This window comes from Biomphalaria glabrata, chromosome 4 (assembly GCF_947242115.1).
Source record: "Biomphalaria glabrata chromosome 4, xgBioGlab47.1, whole genome shotgun sequence".
NCBI lineage: Eukaryota > Metazoa > Mollusca > Gastropoda > Planorbidae > Biomphalaria > Biomphalaria glabrata.
This window is the reverse complement of record NC_074714.1, coordinates 20,310,857-20,336,712: the sequence shown is the minus strand read 5'-3', so window position 1 is coordinate 20,336,712 and position 25,856 is coordinate 20,310,857. Positions and strand designations below refer to the sequence as shown.

The 25,856-nt window shown below is 35.0% G+C and overlaps 1 pseudogene; it reads left to right on the top strand.

The window, feature by feature from the left end:
• The window catches only part of LOC106053427 (uncharacterized), a 37,505-nt pseudogene extending 11,908 nt beyond the window's left edge, over positions 1-25,597 (top strand).
• The last annotated feature ends 259 nt before the right edge of the window (positions 25,598-25,856 follow it).

The window sequence follows — 25,856 nt, the reverse complement described above, 5'->3', positions numbered from 1 at the left end:
CTCTTTGAACTTGTCCTAACGTTCATTTTGTTTATGAAAATATGAATTATCTCTCTTTGAACTTGATAAATTAAGCGTCATCATTAAGAGCATACTTAGATATTTGGTAATGATCATTCTCACTCTCTCACACTCACACTTACACACACACACACGCACGCGCGCGCACGCACACACACACACACACATATATATATATATATATATATATATATATATATATATATATATATTTATATATATATTTATATATATATATATATATATATATATATATATATATTAGGGGTGCACCGGATAGTCCCTCCGGCTGCGGCTTCTGCCGAATATCCGGCATTTTTTACTATCCGGTGCTATTCGGCTCCGGTTGGATATCACTACCTGATAGTAAACCGGATAGTAAAAAGTACATAATTTAATATGCATAAAGTGGACCTAGGTCCATTACTGTCTGTTATAGAATGTATTAATGTTTATATGAAAACAAAATAATGTGCTTAAAAATAGAGCCATTATGAATATGCACCAAACATCGTTTATTATAAAGACAAGGCGTGTTAATAACTTAATATAAATAGAGATGAAACTTTACATCATAAATGCGCTTTACATACAGAGCAGCAATGGCTGGCACTTTTTTCAATTTGTCTTGACCTTTGAGTAAGTTAGTTAACATGTTAAAATGCTACATTCCTTGACTACGTCATGCTGACCAGACGTCTGTCTAGCTGTGCGGGTATATCTCCAGAGGTAGAGATGAATAACTCCCACCCCCTTTTATTTGTTTAGTCCATCACATTGAGTTCATTGATTGATAGGTGACCCCAAGTCAGATACGATGGACGTAGGTTTAATGTCAGCGTATTGACACTCTCTAGTGGTCACACCTTTCGAGGGAACTGAGTTTGTTTACTTAGTAGTTAATCTTTATTAGGGGGGGGGGGGGCTGGACTACAAGAGCCACACCTCTAATGTAACCAGGTATATTTCTAGATGAACAACTCCCTTCCCCTTTTATTTGTTTAGCCCATCACATTGAGTTCATTGATTGACAGGTGAGCCCAAGTCAGATACGATGGACGTAAGCACTCTCTAGAGGTCACACGAGGGAACTAGGTTTGTTATTGGGGGGGGGGGGTGGACTAGACTTTACATTATAAATTCGTATTACATACGTAGCAGCGATGTCTGGCACATTTAAAAGCTTGTCTTGACCTTTGAGTGGTCTTGTAAACACGTAATATTCCTTAACTACGTCACGCTGATAATCTGTCTAGATGTGCGAGTATATCTCCAGAGGTAGAGATGAGCACCCCCACCTCCTTTTGTTTGTTTAGTCCATAACATTGAGTTCACGGATAGGCAGCTGACCACATTAAGCCAGATGTCAACGTGTAGACACTTTCTAGAGGTCACATCTTATGAGGGAACTGAGTTTGTTTACTTGGAGTAGAATTTTTATTAGGGGCGGGACTACAAGCCAAATCTCTATAAAGTTAATATACATACATGCCCACTTCGAAAGTCATAATTAAACATACTCCATACTTTAAAGAACAAGACTACATTATTTACTGAAAAGTAGAAATATTAATTCGAGAAATGTATATTATTAAATGAAATACTTTAAATCATCATTGAACACTTTGCCTAAAGCAGTTGTAGTCATTCTTTAAATGCCTGATTTCGCACTTTGCCGATAACAAACAAACAAACAAAAAAAACACACACACACACACACACACACACACACACATACATATATATATATATATATATATATACACACATACACACATACATACATATATATATATATATGTAAGCAGGGCCGGGCTTTAAAGTAAGTGGATGCCCCTAGACTTTTTGCGAAACTTTTAATAAACATACACTTATTAATAATAATATTTATATTTATAATCATGCCATATTTTAGAATAAAGTTATAGAGTACTTTTAGATTTTATTTCACTTTATAGAAAACTTAATATACATATTTTAGTCAAAGAATGTTTTTTTAATTTGTCGAGGGTATAGCGTGCATTTTGAGCTGCATTTATATATTACGAGCACGCTACAAGTTGATACTTATTAACCACAACAGCGAAAGAAGCGCTTATCTAAGGTAAAGAACCGCTAATTACTGACATCTGAAAATAGCAAATGGGTTTAACTCCTTTTCTGCTACATAAAACACAATTAACTAATTAGTAGTAATTCATTAACTATTTGGTTAATTTTTGGATTGATTCGTGCATTGTCATCGACTATGAATAATTAGGCCTATGCAAAATTTCAACTTGATCTTATAATGGGAAGTGGGAGAAAAAATATGTCAAAACTTATAAGGGAACGAAACCCATATATACGTCCACATCTCTCATAAAGTTGCATTTATTCCCCTTATTTCTTGATTCGAGATTGAGAAACGAGAGAAAATACATGTTCAGACTTGTTACCAGACAGACAGATTGAGTTGATTTAAGATTTATAATAAAAAGTTGTTCAAAGATCTTAATTGCAGAAAACAAATCATTGAGATCCAAAGGTAATAATATATTACAACTACACAGCTCTTTATCGTTTACTTTCCTCATGGGCGTAGCCAGAATATTTTTCGGAGGTGGGGGGAGGTTTGGGGGAGAAAACCATATATGTATGTGTCTGTGTGTACATTATTAATCATTATTAAATTTCGACCCTTCATTCTTTCGCAAGAGTTAATGGAAAGACTGTAGACACCCCGCCCTTGCTAGCTAGGAAATCAGGGGGAGCGCTGTGAGCTCCCTCAGCGGCGCCAAGCTCTATTTTCGGTATTTAAAACAAAAAAAAATGGGAGGTATCTACTCTTCTACATTATTGAGAGAATAGTTGTAAGTGCGGAGCTCTTTCCCTCAAATAAGCTTTGTTGTTGTTTTTTAAAGGACTTTGACTTATTTACTTGTGATGTAGAGATATGCAGCATATTATTTTTTCACATTCTTTTTTAAATGCTTCTTCCTGATATTTTAGATCAGTCCGACATGCCGAATTACAAACTGACCTACTTTGATTCACGAGGGCGCGCCGAGCTTGCCCGTGTTCTGTTTGCACTCGCTGGCAAAGATTTTGAAGATGTCAGAATTCAAAGGCAGGACTGGCCGGCTCTGAAAGCTTGTAAGTCTTTTTATTTCTAAACTGTTTTCACATTGAACATTTTGTCTGATGTTTGTGTATACGTTTGTGAAAAACGTTTTAAACTCTCAAATATTGTAGTCCTTGACAAAGACCTTAAAATTAAGATGCAGACTTATATCATAATTATGTCGGACAAACGGTATGCTTCTAGTGATAGGTTACTAAGCAGTAAAATCATTTCTTAAGAAATGCTCCATCGAAAACATGAAAAACAGAGAAAGGAAAAGAGAACTCTTTTAATAACAAAGTTTATTTCAACGTAAAAAACCGCTAATTAATGCCTTTTATTTCAAGATTGCAGGCTTAAGCTCCCTTTCTGCAACATGAAACAAAATTAATTAATTACTACTAATTGATTATTTATTATTGGTTATTCTTTGTTATTAATTCGTATATTGTCGTTAATAATGAATAATTAGGAAAATTTTCAACTTGACCCGAGAATTTGAAGTGGGTGAAAAAAAACGTGACAGAACATTTTAAGGGAGATAAATCCATTTATGCATTCACATCTCTCGTTATTTTAATATCAAAGAAAATAATTAATTAACTTTTTGATCAATGGTTTTAACTGATTCAAGTACCGTTATTAGTTCAACATTTCATAACAATTTTATTATTTGAACATTTCATGCCAGTGTTATTAGCTCTACATTTCATTCTAATGTGTTTTTCGCAGAATTATCGCGTTTTAAAAGCCGCAAATTGTACATCGAGTCACAATCTTCACTGATATCTACCTTATCTGCCCAAGTGCTTCTTACTCTGGCCTTGCCTATCTTTATATTTAAAAAAAATGATATTGAAGATGTGCCTTGAATGCTTGTAGAGCATCAACTGCAGTTACAAAGCTTGTGTTATGTTTTAACTGAAAATGTAATTTTTACTAGGAAAATTAATGTATTTTTTTTTTATTAATGTTTAAACTTTCCAAACATGTAAATTTGTTTTCATCGCAGCTACACCCTTCGGACAGTTACCTTTACTAGAGACAGACGGGAAGATATTTGCTGAAAGTGTCGCCATAGTGACCTTCTTAGCCAAGGAATTTGGTAAATGAAAAAAGGGAACTAAGTGTGTCTGTATGACATGTATGACATAACCATTTTTGTTTGGCTTGATTCATAATAGCTTTGACTAACCATTTTTGTTTGGCTTGATTCATAATAGCTTTGACTAGTTATGTATTCCTTTTATAGACAAAGGAGAGTCTCTTTATCCCGTTAATGACTTGGTATCAACTTTATTTAGCTCTACGCTCTAGTTCACTGCTTGATGTCATTCTCTTTCGATGCTATTCTTACATTGGAAAAAATCAATATTTTTGCTAGGAAATGACATCCCGCCTTGCTTGGGCAACGCGCTTATACAGACAATCCTGATTCCGTCTCAAATGTGATGGGCAGGTCACGTCTGCAAAATGGACCATTCCCGCATCCCTAAAAGGCTCCTTTGGAAAGCGAGCTCAAGGTGATGAAAGAAAACGCTACAGGAACATTTTCAAAGCCTTCCTGTAAGAGCTTCATCACAGACCTAATCACCCAGAAGATAAAAGCGGATGATGTAGCATCATGGCGCCTTGCTGATAAAATTGCCGCGAAAATCAATAAAGACAAGAAATAAGCGCTTGCTGAAGAAAAGCTCCAGTAAAAGAATTCTAGACAACTCACTCTCTCTCCAGCAGGAATGGCATGTCCAGTGTGCAGCTGATCATTTCGGGCCCACAAGCAACACGAACATTAACAAAAATACAAATGAAAACCAACTGCTGATGGCTGACAAATGCGGTTATCACCTTATATTACGCTTGACATTCGTTGCTAGGCTTAATACGACTATGAGAAAAATATTTTACTTTCAACTCATTTCATGATCCCACCCCTCCTAGCCCACACCCTCACCCTGACATTACTTCATACTTGGCAGTACATCGCTTAGAACTATCCTCTTTATAGCTCTATATATGTTTTTCTAATTTGCTACAAGCTTAATTTGCAAACGAATTTCCTCTATAGGGGATTTTCATACAAGGACTCAAAAAAAAAACATTACATTGACGTCATTTTTGTGCATCCGTACTGATAAGCGAAGTTTTTTAATGAACAGTGTAATATAATAATTTGTGTGCACTTGTCAGCATTTAGGATCAGATTTCTAAGTTCTCTTACTTGTCAGCACTTTCGGATCAGATTTCTAAGTTCTCTTATTTGTCAGTACTTTCGGATCTGATTTCTAAGTTCTCTTATTTGTCAGCATTTTGATCAGATTTCTAAGCTCTTTCACTTGTCAGCATTTAGGATAAGATTTCTAAGCTCTCTCACTTGTTAGCACTTTCGGATCAGATTTCTAAGCTCTCTCACTTGTCAGCACTTTCGAATCAGATTTCTAAGCTCTCTCAAATGTAGCACAATGTCATTTTTATTGTTTAAAATGTAACAGTGCATCATTTAGTCTGTTTCTAAATCTTCATCTTTTTATTTTCTTATTTTTTTCTTTTTGTATCCCATTATATGGCCATCACATTTCTTTATACCGCTTTTTTTAAATTATTTTTCTCTCTTTCTGAATTGTGTTGTTTAATTTAATGTGATCTTAAAAATCAAAGTGTAAAGAAAGAGCAGATTATACTGATAAACTTTGAATGTCAAATTCCCTATTCAAATGGTCTTCCTTTTAACTTTGAATATAGCTCGATTGTAAACGTTGATATCATTAAAATGTGTATGTTTGTGTGTGTGTGTGTGTGGTTAAGTAGTTCGTGTGGCAGAAACGTTAGGAATTCTTGTTACCTTCAGTCATATTTTGTTCCATTATTAAATATATTTTTAAATAGTATTTTTTTTCCTCTTTAGGCTTCTACGGTAAGACTACTTTAGAGAGTCTTGCTATAGATCAAGTGGTCTTTCTAGTGCAGGACGCAGTCAACGCTGCAGTCAGAGCTCTAATTGAGTCTCCAGAAGACCAAAGAGTGAGTATCTGTAGGACTTGTACTCAGCATGGGAAGTTTTATTGAGTTTGCAGCTTCTTGTTCTTGACAAGATTTCATTTGGGTCTCTAGAACTAGAAGGAAATAAGAAGGCTGATACACTCAAACTTGCAATTAAACATTGAACTATATCCAGAAAAAAGGAAGAAACTAATAGTAAATAAAATTATGAGAAATGGACAAGCTCTCATCCAATTTTATAAGCTATCCTGACAAGATCAACGTCTAATCTTTCGCCTCAGGACAGTACACAAAAGAATGAGACAACATATGTACCGGAAGCTCAAAATTTGAACCAGTCAAATCTGCCCATTTGGAGTGTCACGAGGGAATGCTGACCATATCCTTCAAAGCTGTTCTTTTTACCAAGAGGCCCGTACAAGACACTGGCCCCAAAACACCCCAATAGAAAGAAAACTATATGGAGAGCTCTTTGATTTGGAAACTACTGCGCAGTTCATCTCATATATTGGTCTAGTCATCTGATCACTCCAACATAAAAATGAGAACGAGGAAGAAGAAGGAAAAATTCTGGTCTCGAAGGTTTGACAGCAGTTCTGGCTACACTTTCCCAGCAGTAGCACTATGTCATATATGTTCTTATTTTAGAATCGTCAGTTCATAATGCTTAGCAAGTGAGATCTGTATACAACACCGTCATTGTTACAGTTAGTAAAGGTCGCTACATCTTCTGACGAATATATATACATATAAACAGAATTTAATATCTACTACAATCTAATTTCACTGCGAGAGGCTTTTTAAAAAAAGTCAATGCTAATAAAAAGATAATATTCATTTCTCTTTGTCTAAAGGAGGTCGAAAAAAAAAAGGACTATGAATCACTCTAGCAAATAACATCATCAGATAGCCAGGAAAAAAAAAGTATATGATACTTTGAGTGTATCCTTACAATACAAATGTAATGGTGTTCAGAGACCATCTTGTCATTCTATAATGTTCAGTAACTTTTTTTTTCTCACTCATTCAATGTTTGTATGTGTTTATTTTGTATTTCCAGGCCTTGTTAGGCAAGCAGTTTCTGGAAGAAGAGCTTCCTAAATATGTAACTCTGTTTGAAAAGTTATTGGTAGAGAGTGGCACTGGATACTTTGTGGGTCATTCTGTGAGTCTCTTTTTTTACAAAGTTTATATCAACTCACTCTGTTTGTCTGTCTGTCTGGTAAAAAAAATTTACACGTTATTTCTCCCACACCCAATCTCGGATCAAGCTGAAATTTTGCACAATTATTTCTTTTACTTGACAAGAAACAAGAATCAATTTTAAAAAACATTTAGTTAATTAACTATTGGTAATTGTTTTGTCTGGTATATCGAACTAGAAAAAGAAATTGTACTTGACTGATAAGGTGGTATAAGTTCTATTTTCATAAGCACTTCCCTAGCACAATGGTTAGTGTATTTAATTGAGGAGGCTTTAGCCCTCGAGTTCAAGTCGTTCACCTTTTTTTAAATGCATGTTAAAAGCGATCACCTAGATACCCCTTCTTTCTTCCCACCCCTTTCCAACTGTTGCAGACAAGTGATAGAATCATAGAAAATTGAGAGATCTAAAAGCGAGAAATTGCGCAAAACAAAAACAATTGGTAAAAATATTTCTATTCACACAGATTTATTCTTGTAAGTGTAGATCTATTTAAAATTTAATTACATGGCTGAGCCAAACTAATTGATACAACTACCCTTTATATAAGTTTTGTTTTAAGAAAAATAGTACTTTTTATGTTTTTTTCTTCTTTAGTATATCAATAATTTTTAGCTTTAGTAAAAAGTAAAGTACCATTTCAGAAAGTTAGAGTTTTAACTTATCTTTTCTAGTTAATGCGTTTCACGTACTTACAATTTTAAAAGGTTCGCACTACTTATAATAATATGATTTAATCTTTGTTCCCATTTGTTTACCAGCTGACGCTGGCTGACCTTTATGTCTGGGATTTCATTGGGACATTGAAGAGCAGAATAAACATTCAAGGAACAGTGTCTGGCCATCCTTCACTCGTGACCCTCTTTCACAACATTCACAACACTGACAGAATCAAAACTTACGTAGCATCAAGACCAGCTGTACAGTACCTTGGGATACTTTATTGCATGGGCGTAGCCAGGGTGGTCAGGGTTTAGGTTCCGGGTAGTGGAATTTTGTGATTTGTTTTTTTTACTTTAATTTTTCTTTTATTATAGGTGAGATTTTAATGTTAAGCCATCACTTGCCCCAACACAGGAAAGGGAGGGGGGCTTGAAATTAAAATGCCACGTCCAGGGGTGTTGAGGCTAACCCCCCCCCCTCTTCAATAAAACAAGAAATAAAACAAGCGACAGTCACCGAATTCTATGAGCGTAGCCAAGAGGGGTTTTGAGTTTGAAACCTCCCTCCAGCGGGTTTTGTTTTAGTTTGAAGTCACCTAAAGGGGGGTTTGAGTTAACCCTTTTAAGGATGAAACTCTCCTCTTCGGTATAAAACTAAAGCAAACTATAGTCACCAAATTCTAGGAGCGTAGTCTAGGGGAGTTCTGAGTTTAGAACCCTGTCCGAGGGTTTTGAGTTTAAAACACCCCTTCAGAGAGTTTTAAGGTTAAAAAAACCCTCTTCAATATTAAACTAAATAAATCTGCTGTCACCAAATTCTATGAACGTAGCCAATGAGGGGTATGAGCTTAAAAAACAACAACTCCAGATTGACGCTAAAACTCACCTTTACGATAAAAATAAATCTTAATAAAAGGAAAAGCAAAGCTACAATTAGTACAATTATTAAATTTCACGAGCGTAGCCACAAAAAAAAAAAATCCTGGCTACGCCCATGCTTTATTGTTTACTGTTTCTTTTTAGTTTTTAAATGAAAATAATTGTTTCTTCAGTAGAAAGTTTTAAGTCAAAAATGTATACATATAGGGCTGTTTACACATTCACTAGTTGCTAAGTAGTCAGCAGAGTTTGTAACAGTTTATTTATGTTCAAAGTATGTCAGGAACCACAAAGCAGGTTGTACCCAGACATGTCGTCACTTCTGTTATGAATATCATATTCTCATTAACGAGATGTTAACTCTGAACATCTCGTTTGGTAGGTAGCAGGACAAACTACTCAGGATTCCATTCAACTATTGTCTAAAATGTTCAGGTATCCCTTTCAACTTTTTGTTGCACAAAATTACACCATTTTTACAACTATTCACTATTAATAGTGAAAAGACATGGGAGACTATTTAGTAAGGAAGGTGATTTGTAGCATATCTTTTCTCACATTTAGAACAAACGGTTTAACAATGTTTGTAAACAAAAATAAAGGTTTAAAACAAAATAATATTACTAATTTAAATAATTTCTGTCTTTCTAGCTACTTTTTAACTTTTTATTTTCAAAAGAGAAAAAAATATATTTAGTACGTATATAAGTCGAATATAAATTAAAGTAACAATTAATAAGTAGAATCTCCAGTTGTAAACTAAAGCAAGCAATGCAGTGTACATTTCGCAACAAGAAAAAAAAAAGAGTACAGTTTTTACACTTTTGAATTAAATATTGACCCTTTACAAAACAAATACATCAATTAGATAATCATTCAATAACATCAGTTAGTCCAGGTTCACATTTAACTATATCTTCATAACTTTCAGTAAATTAAATACATATAAATATTAACAATGTAATAATAATATTTTTAATAATCTCCGTATCCTGTGATATCAAGTCGAACTATAAATACAACAGTATCGACAACACTTTCGACGCGTGCATGTTTCTTCTTTTTGTATCGACGCTGATAGGGTTGTAGTTGTTGATAGCTTGTAGTTCATAGTTTCTAACAGATTTTCTGAAGATATTGAAACCTGCCTTTTTACCTGCGGAGGTCCGATTTTGAGTTAGTGTTTCCACCCAAACTGACTTTGTAACCTTGATTCTCTCTTTATTTTTCAATGACAAATGAAATCTCAATGTTTAATTCACTGTTATTATGTAATGAATGCATTTTATACTATAAGTGTTTTGCCCTTTTTTTCACTTTATTGTTATTATTGCATTAATAAATTTGATTCGGAGAAATTGAATGAAGAGAAAGAATAAAGTCTGGTCTAGTTGTAAGGGTTAAGAATAAGAAAACTCAGCCATTAGTTAAGGTTTAAAGCAATAAGATCAAGTTATCACAGAACACTGAAGTTTGTGCTTGAACTGGTTCACAGTACTCAGGGGATAATATAGATTTTAACACCCCCCCCCCTTAAATTTAAAAATAGACTAAGGTGATCCATTACGGTTCAGTGACTCGTAAACTAAGAGTTGTGGTTGAAAGGATTATAACCGTACAGACTCTGACCTCTAGCACTGTACACGTGTGTCTCCAGCACACGGAGGAATGTGTTACGGTTTATACTTTAGTCTGATGAAACATTAACTGTTGCGTTATCCACATCATCCAGTGAAATAGTTTGTTGATTTAATAGCCAGAAGAGTAAAGAACATTAAGGTAAATTAAATATACGTGTAGCCTGATGTAGGCCTATTTATTTACTTACATATTCAAATAATGTTCTGTGTTCCTGTTCAATGTATTGACTATTTTTCCAATATATGTCTGAAGTTATGGTTTTATATTTCTAATCTTTGTAGAATTGTATTTTATTACAAAAGTTAATATCCACTCACTTTGTCTGTCTAGTAGATCTACAAATCTTGTACACTTTAGTTCTCTCTCTCCCCATTCTCGGACCTAGTTAAAATATGCACAACTAAACATTGTCCATAACAGCACATGAATCAATCAAAAAAATTAACCAGTTAATTGGTAATAATTAGTTAATTAGCGGTAATTAATACATTTTGCTTTATGTAGAACAGGGAGATAATACTTGCAGTATTGAGATCATTCTTGCAGTATTGAAAAATATAGCAGTACCTGTGATGTTCTTTTTATTATCTAAGCTTTTTTTTTTAACTATTGTTTATATTTTGTTTGGGTACCTTTGTACTTGGTACTTGCATCGTTTTTTGTTTTTTGTTGATTTTTTTTTTCTAAGACTTGAAAGTTATTATTGTTGTTGTATAGAATTGAGAGTGACTCAGAGTGTTTACGATTGATGAATAGGGTCAATTATTTCTTTTATTCGTCATCTGCTTTTCTTAGGGTCCCAAGTGAGTATCTTGTGACCTTGAGAGCTCTCGTGCTGCCGGCTGCTCTCCTCAATATGTAGGCCTATCATCTAGATACCTTGTGAATATCTTGGGATAATTAGACTGCATTACAATTGATTAAAATATATTTTTGATTGTGTTATATTTAACCTGTAATTTAAAAATAAATTATTCTAAGAAAATGAGAAACTTTTTGAAATCTACGCCATTGTACTTCAGATCATTATGCCAAAGTACAAGCTGACCTATTTTGATGCCAGAGGACGTGCCGAGCTGGCCCGTGTTCTGTTTGCACTCGCTGGCCAAGATTTCGAAGATGTCAGAATCCAAATGCAGGACTGGCCGGCTGTAAAAGCTAGTGAGTTAGGGTATTATTTTTCAATTTAGTTTTTTATATAAATTACAAAATATTATCTATTGAGTATTTCATATGTAATGTTTACTACCATAAATTGTTCTTACATCTTCATTTTGATCTTTGATCAGAAACTTAATCATTAGATGTTTCAGCAAATATTGATTCATTCACAGAGCATGTATCCAATGAAGAAGACTTTAAAAACAAAACGGATTATATCTAGATCAATTTTTGTGTAAACATTCCTTTGTCCATAAGCTTATGTTAATGTTAGTCGGTCATCTCATGGCAGTGTTGCAGAGCTTGACGCTTCTTTAAGCTGTATTTGTCTCATTAAGTCCATTTGTTCATTGGTATCTTCAAACTGAGACTTTTTTTCTTCCAATTTTACTCTACACATTTCTGTCTGTCTGTCTTTCTTTAGTTTTGATAACTTGGCCGAACATTGGTCTGGAACATTTGAAACTTCAATCGACTTTAAACTGCAAACTACAAAATTAGACTCTAAATTGTGTAGATACCAAATATTAAATGCTTATTGTATTCAGTTAAAGTTTTAAAACACTGTATCAATTATTTTAATGCAGATTTGCTTTGATTGCAGCGACACCTTTTGGACAATTACCTTTATTAGAGGTTGATGGTAAAGTATTTGCCGAAAGTGTCGCCATTGTGACCTACTTAGCCAAGGAATTCGGTAATATATAGATTAATGAACTGCTTTTGTTCATGTAATCACAATGTCAGGTACTGGATTTAGATTTATTTTGATTGGTAAATAGCTCTAACAATATTTTTGACCACATTAGTGTATTTTAATCCCAGTTTTGTTTTTTTTTTATATAAAATCGGACCACTTCAATTTGTAGTGTAACACTTGAAGGAGGCGCTGTTTCTATTGTTCTCTTATCACATGTTACTTGTCTTTGCATTTCATACCATCAGTTTCTTTCGGTCTAACTGACGTGAATGCGACCATGGTGCGAATGTGTTGTGACATCATCATTAGGTTACACCCGTATTGTTGATCTTCTTTTGTTTTCTTGTGTGGTGCGGTGCGAATGAGTTCATAAACGTACTGACTTCACGGGAAATGATGTAAGACTAATAGCAGACATCAAAGTCATCCCCATTATTGACTAAATGCTGAGTATTTTATTAAATATTTGAAGTCCATTAGATTTTATCATGGGCGTAGCCAGGATTTTTTTTCGGGGGGGGGTTGGGGGGGGGGATTTTTTTCTCCCCCCCCCCCCCCGCGAAATTTTTTTTAATATGTATTTATGTGTGTGTGTGTGTGTGTACATAATCTTTATTGCATTCTGACTCTTCATTCTTTCGGAAGACGTTTATTGTGCCCTAGAATAGGTTCTTCCATGAGTTAGTGGAAAAATTGTAGATTCCCCGCGAATACTAGCAAGGGGGTCTGGGGGAGCGCTAGGAGCTCCCCCAGCGCGGGCGAAGCCCCGCCGCCAAGCACTTTTTCTGATATTGAAAGCCAACAAAATGCATATTCTGAGGTATCTACAGTGCATTTTCCTGCTATTAAAAAGTTTTATTTCAAAAACCTAATGTGCTATTCTTACCCTACCGCGCGTTCGAAGCATTTGACGTCAAGCTGTTTCCATAAAAATCTGTCACTGGTAATGTCTGAAGCCTCTTCCCACCTGCCATGAGGACCTCAATGAATGAGTGGCGTCAAGTTGTACTAGGATATCATTGCAACTCTTCTTATGCGTAATTCATTTTGTCGGAGAACATGTCCCGCAAACCTCATGTGTCGCTCTCTCACAATCTTACTAAAGGGTCGACTCTCAGTTCGGCATAGGATTTCCTTGATTTAAATCCGATCTCTATAACTGACTCCTAAAATCTGTCTTAGCCATCTTTGTTGAGCCACTGTACATTTAGTATTATTCAATTTCGGCAGATGACTATTCACTGCAGTTTATTAAGGGAGCCCTGCCACTAGTAAAAATGTGTAACCACTCTTGAATACGCTCTTGGAATTAAGTGACTGTAGTTTGCTTTAGATTTTATATCGAAAAGAGAAGTTTTATCGTCAAAATCATCTGTTGGGGGTTTTCCACCTCAAAATGCTCTGTAGGGGGATCTTAAACTCCAAACCATCTGGAGGGGTTTTAAACTTTAAACAAACGCCATCTGTAGAAGAGGGGTTTAAACTCAAAACCCCCGATTGGATTGGCTACGCTCAAATAATTTTAGTGTGTAATTCGTTTTTTTTTTATATTGAAGAGGTATTTTTAGCATTAAACCCCTCTGAATGGGGGTTTAAACTCAAAACCCCTTTTGGCAACGCTCATAGCATTTTGAGTGCGTAATTTGCTTTTTTTCTTACACTGAAGATGTATTTTTTAGCCTCAAACTCCCCTGGCGGGGGGTTTAAACTCAAAACCCCTGTGGCTGCGTTCATAGATTTTAGTGTGAGTAATTTGCTTTTATTTATATTGAAGAGGTACTTTTTAGCTTCAAACTCCACTGGAGGGGAGTTTAATCTAAAAAACCCTTTGACTACACACAAAACATTTTGAGTGTATAATTTGCTTTGTTTTTATTATTAAAGAGGTATTTTTTACCTTCAAACCCCGCTGAAGTGGGGTTTAAACTAAAAACTAAGTTAAAACCCATTTGGCTACGCTCATAACATTTTGAGGGCGTAATTAACTTTTTTTTATATTGAAGAGGGGGTTTATCGTAAATTTTGGAGGGGGTTTTAAAATCAAAATCTCCCTTAACTGTGCTCTTGGAATTAGAGGATTTTCGTTTGCATTTTTGTTTTGTTTTGTTTATAGAAGAGGGGGGCTTAACTGCAAAAACCCCAAGTAGGGGGTTTAAAACTCAAAACCCCTAGTAGGGGGTTTTAAACTCAAAACCCCTGGTAGGGTTTTTTTTTAACTCGAACCCCCCTGGTAGGGGGTTTTAAACTCAAAACCCCCTGGTAAGGGGTTTTAAACTCAAAACCCCATTGATTGTGCTGGGGCTCTTGATGGTTTAGTATTAAAATCTCACCTAAAATAAACAAAATCAAAGCAAAAAATCATTCACTAAATTTCGATCCCCCCCCCAGGGGGGGGGATTTCATTTCGGGGGGGGGGGGGGTTGAACCCCAAACCCCCCCCCCCCTGGCTACGCCCATGGATTTTATACTATCACAATATAGCCATGGTATAAAAACAAGCAACATTAAATAACAAAAACTTTATTTCTAAAAAAATGTAGAATATTTTTCCCCTTATTTAATATCAAACAAAATATTAATATCAATTATTAAATTACTAATTAGTCAATTTTTCAATTGACTCGTGTTTTTCTTTAGGTACAATAAATAATTATTTTAATTATCAACTTGATCCGAGAATGGATGTGAACGAAATAAAGTGTAAGGTTATCTAAGGGGTATCAAACAAATAATTACCAGTAAATAACTAATTGGCTATTTTTTTTTTTTTGTTATTGATTCATGCATTGTCTACGCCAGTGAATAATTGTGCAAAGGTTCAAGTTGATCCGAAAATAGGTTTGGGAGAAATAAAGCGTACACACTTTATATTAGACAGACAGACACACAGAGTGAGTTGATAGAAGCTTTGTAAAAAGTAAGGAATAAGATTTGATATCACAGACACGGAACCTGGACGCTGATCTCAAAAACGGCTCCAACGATTTTCCTAGAAATTTAACAGTTGATGTATATCGCTGAGAAAAGTATTACTAGGTTATTGAGTTTGACCTTTTTCACATAATTTTCAAGTAAAAAACAATAATTAGAAACTAAGCTTGAGAACTAGATCTAGCTCTAGTTACAACATCGGTTTTGAAAGGACTATTGCATTCTTGAAAGGTCTATCGCTGAAGACATTTTAAATTAAAGAGTTCAGCAATGTTCAAGGTTCAGTAAATTTTTCCCCCTCGTCTTCTAAGTCTAGATCTTACTACATACCTATCATTGGAATGTTTTAAAGTTTAACAAACATAACTTTCTCTGAGGCTGTGGGGAGTTATACACTGGATATGTCAGATCTGTAATGGATAACTGTCTCTCCATTCAAGTAGCTGCCAACAAAACCTATCAATCATCATTAGATACAATCCAAAACCAAGCCTTGCGGTTAATTAGTGGAGGTATGAGAACTACTCCCACAGCAGCCTGTGAAATAGACTCCAATATTGAACCTCTTAAGTTAAGGCGCAACAGAGCAGCATTAGAAGCTATTGAGAGATACAGAAGGTTGGAGGACGATCATCCAAATAAATTACTAACACAGAGAAAGAGGAAAAACAATCAAAAAAAGCAAAGGACTCTGATCCAACTTACTGACGAACTAGCCCTAAAACACCACCTACCCAATAACAGAGAAAAAATTACCAGGTTTTCAAACATTACACCCGGACTAAACTACAAACAACCAACCATCAAAACACATTTACTAAATAACACCTTAACAAAAGAATCAAATCCACTGGAGCTCAAAGTAGGCACGCTTGAAACAATCCAAAGCTATCAAAAAACAGCTATCCATATTTATACAGACGGATCGGCTTTCAAAGCTACCATCAATGCTGGTCTTGGTGCCTTCCTGGTCTTCCCTAAAAATAAACACTTTGAGATAAGCGCACCCTGTGGTGATTACTGCTCAAACTTCCAAGCCGAAATTGAGGCAATTACCATAGCACTCCAGACAGTGGAAAACAAATTATATGAAGGAGTGCAACCACCATCAGATATTGTTGTCTTTACAGACTCCCAATCTACTCTGCAAGCACTTAACAGCAGCACCTCAAACAGCCCAAGAGAGTTGACAACACTCAGTGTGATAATCCACCAGATGATATCAAAATTAAATATCAATATTACACTACAGTGGATCCCTGGACACATTGCATCATGGGAAATGAAAAGGCAGATAAGCTATCAAAGGCAGGTTCAACTATGGAACAACCAGATAGACCTGTTAACTACCTCACCCTAAGGTCAATGTTAGTCAACAATCACAAAGAGGAGTGGCTCAACCAATGGGCATCAGGAAACACAGGCAGAGCCATGTACAGAGAAATGACTACGCCTAACAAACTGGACAGTATTAACTTCCTCCCCCGCAAAGAACAATCTACAATCTTCCAACTAAGAACAGGACACACACCACTATTAAATTACCACCTGAACAAAATAAACTCCACACAACTACCCCTTTGCAGACATTGCGCCCACCCCTTTGAAACCGTAAACCATATCCTCTTTGAATGCCCCTCCCTAATCCACCTTAGGCAGACCCTACTTCCACTACAGCCCAACATAACCAACACCCTGTACGGCAGTGCTGAACAACTGAAGAAAACAGCACACTTTTTTTCCTTGGCACACTCTGCAAAAGAGCTCACAGCTCAGCAGCAATAAAGCTGGCTAGAAGAAGAAGAAGAAGAAGAAGAAGTGGGGAGGGGCTGGGGAGAAATGTTCCACTGTTTTCTAACCTAGCATTCATTAGTTAGTAGGAGAAAAAAATCGCTCTATAAGTTGTATAAAAAGGGTATTGTCTATTTCAAAAAATGATTTTAATGGGGGGGGGGGGGTGTTGTTGTTTATTCTCCATTGTTTTATATGCTTGTCTTGTATGCATTTTTATCAGGCTAGTATGGAAAGAACAATTTAGAGAGTCTTGCCATCGACCAGGTGGTCTGTCTGGCTCAGGATGCACTAAGCGCTGCGGTCCGAGCAATGTTCGAGTCTCCAGAAGATAAAAGGGTAGGAATCAGTATCACTTGTCTCAGCGTGTTATAAATTATATTATCATAAATGTAATTTTTGTTTCTAAATTATAATAATAATCTGACGCTTGATTGATGTCATTAATGTGTGTGCTACTGTTACACACGACTTATTTAAAAAAAGAATATTAAAGAAAAGTTCATAATTATGAAAACCTTGTAAACCTGATATTACCACGATCCCTGCCAAGGAAGCTGGATATTTATAAAAATGATGATTCCTCTTTATCTAGACTAGTCACTAGAGTAACACAATTACTGAAATCACTAGACCTATCTATAGACACTGTAAAACAGAAGATGAAAAAGTTAAGTTGTAATAATAAATAAAACTCAGTACCTTAACTTACCAATTCAAAACTAAAGCATAGTAAAATACTCACAAAGACACTCACTATAGGCAAATTTGTATTCCATGTGCTAGGTCGAATATATATATATAAGTGCTTCTACATTAGTGCGATTATTAATGCATAAAACAAGTTATCTGAATTAGTCAGGAAAATCAATGACTTGGTTTAAGTTTCTTGATAACATACACACTACTAGAATATTCCACCTGGACATATGTAGGACGTAATTGTCTCTAAAAAAGAACGTCTGTAGCTATAAGCATGATCAAATTATACGATAGCCCAATGTATTATAATAAAGTCACATTTCGTTAATTTTAACTTCAGTGTCAGGTTGAACAAAGAACATGACGCAATACCACGATGTGTCATTACTGATTTTCAGCATCCGTATTTTTTTTTCTTTTTCAGGTTTTGATTGCCCAGAAGTTTCTGGAAGAAGAGATCCCTAAATATTTAGCGATGTTTGAGAAGTTACTTGTCCAGAATGGCACGGGATATTTTGTGGGTGATTCTGTGAGTTATAAATTAAAGTCTATAAATCCTTTTTAGCGGCTCCCGAAAGGGGAAAAGACGCTTTTAGTTTTGTTTGGCCTGTCCGTCCGTCTGTCCCGTTTAGATCTCAGAAACTAGAAGAGAAAATGAAAATTGGACATCATGATATTTTAGATCATTCAAAGTTCTGATGCAACGACTACTTTTTTCTTTTCCGAAAGTGAACCATCTATTTTTTAAAATTATCTATATGCAAGCAACTTAAAAAAAAATACACCACTTTCAAATGAAAAACTTAATGGGAGGTAAGACTTTTAAAAAGGTCACAGACTTCATTAATAAATCAAGCTTCATTCATAGATTCGCACATTGGTACAAAAAAAAAATCATCTAAGGTCACAATGGAAAAAGTATGAATGGATCATTATACAATAGATTTTCCATTTATTAGCTAACTCATGGAATAGAATACTGATTCAAAATGTTTTTTTTTTATAATTTTAATACGAACTTAGTTTTAGTTGAAAATTTTACAAAAACGAACTTCTTTCCTAGCACGTAGTTTTGACATATCTTCATGATACACTTGACAACAATCTAAATTAGACTCAATAGAGGCCAGATGTAGATCTATATTTAGATTTCAACATATTAAACAATTTGAACAAAATTTACATCTATAAATTATTAAGGAAATAGTTTATCTTCTTGCAGTTTAGGGGTGCAGATTTATTTATTATGTAAAAGGTAGTGAATGTCATGCGAACAGCATAGTCATAGTGCATTATTATAGTGAACAAATAGATGCTATCTTACTAGATTTTTCTAAGGCTTTTGACAAAGTTCACCACCATAGTTTGCTTAAAAAATTAAAATATTTCGGCATTAATGGTCCACTGCATCAGTGGATTAAAGATTTTCTGATAGGGAGAGAACAAACTGTAATAATAAATGGCTCTAAATCAACACCGATAACAGTAAACTCAGGTGTACCTCAAGGAACAGTCTTGGGTCCACTACTATTTTTAATTTACATAAATGATTTACCAAATCGCATTACTTCAGGAACAAAAGTCAGATTATTTGCAGACGATTGCATAATATATAGAACAATAAAAACAACACAAGACACAGATATTTTACAAAGAGAATTAGATGAATTACAGAAATGGGAATCAAATTGGAGCATGTCTTTCCACCCAGAAAAATGTCAGTTGTTAAGAGTAACAAAAAAACTAAAACAAATTAATTCCACTTATCTTATTCATGGCAAACCAGTAACAGACTAAAAACGCAAAATACCTAGGTGTTATAATAAATGAAAAACTGTCATGGAATCCACATATTGATGAAACTATAAAAAAAAATCAAACAAAGCATTGGGATTTATTAAAAGAAATTTCTATAAATCAAATAAGAACATAAAACTAAAATGTTATTTAACCTTGGTTAGGCCAATAATAGAATATGCATCCTCCGTTTGGGACCCCTCAACTCAAGAAAACATTAAGAAACTGGAACAGACACAAAATAGAGCAGTGAGATTCATAAAAAACGAATATTCACATTTGACTAGAGTAACACCTTTAGTAAAATCACTAAATTTAGAAAGCCTTCAGAACAGAAGACTCAAAAGTAAAGTAGCAATTATACATAAAACACTGAACCATAATCTTCAAATACAAAAACAAAATTTAATAAAATACTCTGAAAGACACAAAGATAAAGGCACATTCCTCGTCCCATATGCTATGACAAATGTGTACAATACTCCTTCTTCCCTAGTGCTATTAGAGCATGGAATGGGTTGCCTGAGCTAGCCAGGAAAACTAGTGACTTGGCAGAGTTTAAGTCATTGGTTAATATGCATGACTAAATGCATGACGCGTAGGACTTAATCATCTTCTTTTTTGAAGTAACGTCTGTAAATATTAGCCTACTAGAGCTAATCCTGATCATAATATTGGCCTAACTCTAGGTCTAGTAATTGTAAGATTAAACGTGTAAAACCATACGAATTATATTCTAGATCTAGATTATATATCTAGATTCTAGGTCTAGTCTAGATTCTAGATCTAGACCTAGCTAGTCTAGATTCTAGGTCTAGACCTAGTCTAGATTCTAGATCTGGACCTAGTCTTGATTCTAGTTCTTGACTTAGATATCTAGACTACATCTAAAACTAATCTAAATATCTATACTACATGTAGAACTACTCTAGAAATCTAGATCTAGTCTAGCTCTAGATTCTAGATATATTCTATATTCTAGATCTAGTCTAGACCTATAAAGTATATAGAGCGATTATGATCAGGATTAGTAGGCCTACTAGTGGGAAATATTGCAATATGCAGGTCGCATGGGAAACCGGTTACTTGTGCGGGCTAATCCTAGCCCGTCTACTCCAATATATAATCGAAATTGTTGGGGAGAGGTACGTATCTGGGGGCAGTAGCGTCACAGGGGGGGGGGGGTGCGAGGGTTGCGGTCGCACCAGGTGAAACCATTTTGGGGATGACAACCAAGTTGAAAAAATATATCTTTGCCAAAGGAGAAACATCGGAAAAGATAATTATATTAAAATCTCTAGATATATGCCCAAACATGCCTAGACACGTCTAGATAGTAGTTTAAGTTTGAATGTCAAAGCACAACGTTATACAATTTCTGTCTTAAAGTATAACAAAGGAAACCTGTTCAGGTATTGTTAAGTTCTAATTTTAATTAAATATCATTGTAAAATTTGCAATACATTTGAATAAATGTCATAAACATTGGGATTTTATAATAGAATTGACACTCATTTTACATTTGAGTAAAAATCAATAATAGTAGGTAATCAGCTCACTATATTTGTTCAACAAAAAGAACTAACTAGCAATAGTGTTAATTGGAACATATTTGAAGAAAGTTGATGGGAAGGGATGGCACCCTGAGCTACCGCACCAGGTGCCACCGACACTGTCTGGGAGGTTTCCATTCTGTTTTTAGGTGATCAGTAAAGAAGTGTTTTCCTGTTTGCTTTTATGTGAAAAAAAAAACGCTAAATGTTTTTTTTTACAATTGTATTAATTTAAACAATCAAAACAAGACTATGGCTTAAATATTCCTGGTCCATTGGTGACTTCTATGGGGGCCGCCTAATCACACAAACTCTCTTTGTAATCTTGCTTCTTTCTGTTTTTTGCCTTAAGCTAATCTCAACATCTTTAGAATAATGATTAAGATTAAGGTGTATGTGTTGAGCTTTATGCTCTTCAAAGGATAATTGAACATAAAAAATTCTTTATTTGCTTTTCGCTAGTAAGTACACATCGAGAAAATATTTGAGAAAAGTAAAGTATACATTGGCATGCAAAGATATATATAATGGCCATTTCGAAGATTATAATAATAATAATTGTATTTATAAAGCACTGTTAACAAACAAAATGTAGGCTCAAGGCGCTGTAATAACATTACAAACACAAACACGATTGTTAGAATAACAGTTAATCTAAAAAAGTTTTAAACAAGTAGGTCTTAATGTTCTTCTTAAAAGTGGTGTAGCATGTTGTCTGTCTGAGATCAATGGGGAGTGAGTTCCAAACCTTTGGTCCGTGAACTGAAAAAGCCCGCAGACCGTAGCTTTTGAGGGAGAAACGTGACACTACTAAAAGCGTTGAGTCCATTGAGCGCAGGGCTCTCTGGGGGACATATGGAGTAATCAGTTCGCTAAGGTACAAGGGCATCTCGTATTTATATATACACTGATGACAAAGTGTGGCGACCTTGTAATCGATTCTCGCTTTCACGGGAAGCCAATGGAGCGTGCGCAAGAGCGTAGTAGCAGAATCTTGTCTAGTTTTTTTAAGAACTATTCGAGCGGCGTTGTTCTGTATACGTTGCAGCTTGGCTATTTTGTCATCAGGTATACCTGCTAGCACGGCGTTGCGGTAGTCAAGGCGGGAGAGTATGAATGCCACAGCTAGCGTTTTTGTTGACTCCGTTGTTAAATATGGTCGGATCTGGCCTAATCTGCGCAGCTGCAGATAAAGACCTTTGCAAAGCTGACTTATGTGTGGGTCGAAAGATAGTGTTGAGTCGAAGAAAACTCCAAGATTCCGCACTACATGGACAAAAGGAACATGGCAGTTCGTGATAAAGAGAGAATCTGTGCTTTCAACTTTTGAGACATTATTCCTAGTGCCAATCTTAATTATTTCTGTCTTGTCTTCGTTCATCTTGAGTTTATTTTCAATCATCCAGTCGCTCACCCTTGCAACGGTACCACTGATTTTCTCTGTCGAGATGCGACACCTCTGATGGTACTGATGAATCGTATAACTGTAAGTCATCGGCAAAGAAATGGTATAGGATGCCGGTTGGCCGTATGACACCGCTGAGTGGATATGTATACATAGTGAACAGTACTGGGCCTAGAAGTGATCATTGGGGTACTCCGTACTTCAAAAGTAAGCTTGTTGATTCTGTCCCGCTAACAACGACACTTTGGGTGCGTTCCGTCAGGTAGGATCCAAGCTACTTAAGGACGACTCCTGCTAAACCAAAAGTTGCAGAGAATCTGGCCATCATAATTTCATGGACTAGCGTATCAAAGGCTGCGGACAAGTCCAGCATGGAAAGAATTAATATGTGCATATGTCGGAATTGTGAAGTAAGTCGTTTAGTACCCTGACCACTGCTGTCTCTGTGCTACAGCACTTCCTATATGCAGATTGAAATTCTTCCAAGAGACAGTACTGTTCAAGATGAGAAAGAATTTGCGCTAACACGATGAGCTCCAGAAGCTTTGACAGGAAGGGAAGATTTGATAACGGACGATAGTTTTTTTAGACATTCCGGGTCAAGACTGGATTTCTTTAATAAGGGCCTGACCAGTGCATGCTTAAATTGCTGTGGTACAATGCCTGAAGTCAGTGAAGAGTTCACAAAGTTAGTAATTGTGGGTACAAGCTCATCTAAACATTTAAGGAGCAAGGAGGTTGGAATGGGATCAAGGTCACATGACTTCTTTGGCATCTTTAAAATAGTACTTTTGACATAATCTTCAGATACACGCTGAAACTCGCAAAAAGAATTTTGAAAAATTGGAGAGTGGTCAAGCTGTGATGAGAGGGATGGCATGTCATTTCTGATTTGCTCAATCTTGCCAATCTCATTAAGAATGAGTGCAGTGCTTTACATTCTTACGCAAACCGAAAAGCGACCTGCACATTTGGCATCATCTAATGCAGGTGACATATTTAAGTTTTCCTTCGTATAAATTATGATGAACATATACTTCAATTTAAAATTCTCATCTTCAAATTGCAACGATCTAAACTCATAACAAATACTTTTATTCAAATCTTAGTTTGTTTTTTGTTTTTTTTTATAGCGCTAACAACTCACTCTTTAGTTGGAAACTTCTGTAAAAACCTGGACATGGATCTCCAGAACGACTGTAATGATGTTTCTAGAAATTTGACATTTGGTGTATAACGTTGGGAAAAGGGTTACTAGCTCGTTGGCCAGATTGGGAAAACTCTAGTTTGAGCGTTATAATTTTCCAAAGTATAAAAATAAATAAATTTAAATTTGGCTAGAGAACTAGAAAATATTTATCTTGAACGGACTAATATATGTCTTCGGGAATTTCCGCAATTATTCAATAGTATAATGAATTAATGTTCAGGGACGTTTTGCGCATTACCTAGATCGAAAGGCCTATCATTTGAATATTACAAATTATAGTAGATCTATACATTCTTTTTTTTGGAGGGGGGATGAATGTGTTAGGTTAAAAAATGTAGGGGAGGGAATATGCTTTGTACAAAATAGTGGTTTCCATTTCTTTCTATTTGTTCAACAGCTGACGCTGGCTGACCTTTATGTCTGGGATTTCATTGGGACATTGGAGAACAGAATGAGAACCCAAGGAACAGTGTCTGGTCATCCTTCACTCCTGACCCTCTTTGACAATATTGACAACACTGAGAGAATCAAAACTTACGTAGCATCAAGACCAGCTGCACAGTTTTAGATCTTGTCTTACTTTGTATCAACATTATCAACTTCTTTTTGTTATAGCATATAATAATAATGTTTTTATTTCAAAATACAAAGTTTTTTTTCCATTTTGTCCTTTTTTATTTAGACGATACAAAGTTTTTGTCCATTTTGTCCTTTTGTATTTAGACGATACAAAGTTTTTGTCCATTTTGTCCTTTTGTATTTAGACGATACAAAGTTTTTGTCCATTTTGTCCTTTTGTATTTAGACGATACAAAGTTTTTGTCCATTTTGTCCTTTTGTATTTAGACGATACAAAGTTTTTTTTCCATTTTGTCCTTTTGTATTTAGACGATACAACGTTTTTGTCCATTTTGTCCTTTTGTATTTAGACGATACAAAGTTTTTGTCCATTTTGTCCTTTTGTATTTAGACGATACAAAGTTTTTGTCCATTTTGTCCTTTTGTATTTAGACGATACAAAGCTACACGGATTTTGAAACACTACTGGTCTAATATATATATATAATATATCACAAGTTCTCCCATTTAGGAGCGCTCAAAGAATTCAAAATGTTTCCTTAATAAATATCTATATACATGTACTTGGAATAGCTAAACACTTTTTTAAATTGGTTACGCACCCACTAGGGTCACTTTTACCAAATCGATTTTAGCTCGCTTTCTTTCGATTCAAATTTTAATTCTTGTCATTAATAATTGTCAAGAGTTTTTCTTCTTTTTTAGGGCTATCTGATTTTATATTTAAAATTTAAAAACAAAAAAAGTGTGTAGGCGACACTTGCAAATTTAGAAAGTATAAAACATCAATGTAGAAATATAAACAATGTATATTTAGTATTATTACAGAAATGCATACAAAAATATAAATCTTTATCACTGCAGTCTTCATGTTCATCGATGTGCAGCCTCATAAAAACAAGATAACAATGCACAGTTACTCCATCTGTGATGTTTTGACTCTGGCCTGCAATTATCGAAGTCAAAGCCATTAAAATATCTTTGTCTTTGATGTAAATGTCTCAAAAGTGGTGAATTCGCTACTGAACATCGATTTTAATGCATGGATTTATTCCGGGAAAAATGCCATACTCTACCCATTATATTTATTCGAATATATCGACTTTAGAAGATGACCGTTTGATCAGAAAAAGTTAGTCAAATGCATTTTTAGCATAATTTAACATCGAATATATACATATATGAATTATTTGTTATATTGCTAAAAAAAACTTTCTACAAATGTTTTTTTTATTTTAATAAAAAAATTGAAAAAGCATGGAGACTTAAAGACTTAAATATCTACGAACATTATACTTTTATAACACGACCTGGTTCAATGTACTGAATGGTCTCTACAGATAGACGAAAATATCATTCAATATTTAGATGACAGTATTCTAGCCATGAAACCACAACACAATATCGTACTCATCCTATTAGCATAGTGTAATTGTGGTCGGCAGTTGTCTTGTAGCACCAGATTGATAGTAGACAACTCAACCGATGGAGGCGTATTATAGTTTAAATGATAAAAC